This window comes from Buceros rhinoceros, unplaced genomic scaffold (genome assembly GCF_000710305.1).
Source record: "Buceros rhinoceros silvestris isolate BGI_N320 unplaced genomic scaffold, ASM71030v1 scaffold8741, whole genome shotgun sequence".
Lineage (NCBI taxonomy): Eukaryota > Metazoa > Chordata > Aves > Bucerotiformes > Bucerotidae > Buceros > Buceros rhinoceros.
This window is the reverse complement of record NW_010393689.1, coordinates 13,184-14,859: the sequence shown is the minus strand read 5'-3', so window position 1 is coordinate 14,859 and position 1,676 is coordinate 13,184.

Here is a 1,676-nt window from a genome sequence, read left to right as displayed (position 1 = left end):
GGCCCCCGGTCAGAGAAAGAGCTGGGCCGCCCAGCTGCAGGAGGAGGTGGGTGTCTGCCCAGACAGTGCGCAGGGCAGCTCCTGAGTGTTTACACCAGCTGAGAACAAAACGCACTTGTAAAAACTGGATAGAAAGATGCAGACAGAGGAATGGGGTCTGCACGGGATGATGCCCAAACCATGTTCCCTTGAGGACCTCAGCCCACTCTCGCTGGCAAACACTTCCCAAAGGAACTCGGGAACTCATGCCTGGCAGAACCTGGTCCAGTGAAGCAGCTGGGTGAAGTCAAAAATGTTGGTCACTGCTCCCTCCTTTTCCTGGTCTCACCATCTCACCCACTGTTTCACTAGTCAGTGCTTTTAAAGGATTCTTCCCAACACACATCAAAAAGTGTCAGGCATTTTCCAGGAATTTTTAGAGCAAAGAAAGTTTGGCACTCTTATCTGAGAATCACTGAAAGGGTGCAATTAGCTCAAGAACAAGCATCTATTCTGGGTGGCAACCTCAGGATCCTTCCCCTGGCATCCAAACAGGCTCCATGTGACAAGTGGATGCCAAAGAGCCTCCCTCCCGCTCAGGCATGCATACAATTCCCCTAATATGTGTCTCCCAGCCTTGCTCAGAGCTCAGAGGGCCGGTCAGAACCTGCAGGCAGCTGTAACCCTTTGTAGGCTTCGAGAAAGCTGCAGAGTTTCAGGCGACACAAGCAAACCCCACAATGCAGCCCCCACGCAAGGTGCAGCCAGTGTAGGAATCAGGGCTCTCGCGGTGTTTTTCTACTGCTGTGAGGATTAAACAAATCAAATCAGTCCTTCATCCACCCCAACTAACAGGTTTCCACCGTGCAAATTTCGAGAAATGCCAGAGGCGAGCTTTGAGTCTGGGAAAAACGAGGATTTCCGCCAAGGAAGAACAAAACCTGCAGGATCGGACCCTGCCAGAGCTGTTCAGGCTTTACAGTGTCACTGAATGACCCCTCAAGAGCAGATCAGCAGACACCTTGGCGAGGTGTCAGACCCTTTTTTGGAGGGTCACAAGTCCCCTGCACTCTCCCCAGTTGCTTGCTCGTGTCCCTCGGGAGCGCAGCACTCGCGCGTGGCCATAGCAACCCGCGTTCATGCGCAGAAACACCAGCCTGAGCGAAGAAGGGGAGGAATTTGCTCCCCAGCTCAAAAATTATTCATGAGAAATGAGTGAGAGCTCCAACCAGCCCTCCGAAGCGTGCTCCCCCCCAGCCCTGCCCAGGAGCGGGCAGGCAGAGGACCTTCGTCTCCATTTCCCTCAGCAAAAGGCTGTTAATTTAATATTAAAAAGGGAAGAGAGTCCTTTCTTGTGATACCAGTTCTGCAGCACCACTCCGAGTGCCTTTTTTGTTGTTGTGCTCAATTAAAAGAAAAAACTTCTTGGAGGGAGTCTGAGCAGCAGGCAGAGAAGCTGGTCACCCCATCGCTGCTTACAGACCCCCTTCTACTCCCCCAGTCCAGCCCCATTGCAGTCTAAGTCTGCCTGGGTTGCTCAAATCAGAGATTTCTGACCCCATCTGGAGTTCGTTGATTATAATTCTTCTTTTACTCCGAATGCCAAACCTGATTTTGCACCAAAAGGTAACTTGAGGCTGCAGCAGAGACTTGCAGGGATGCAACAATGCTACGGGGAGAGGGGCAGCCCTGAGCCA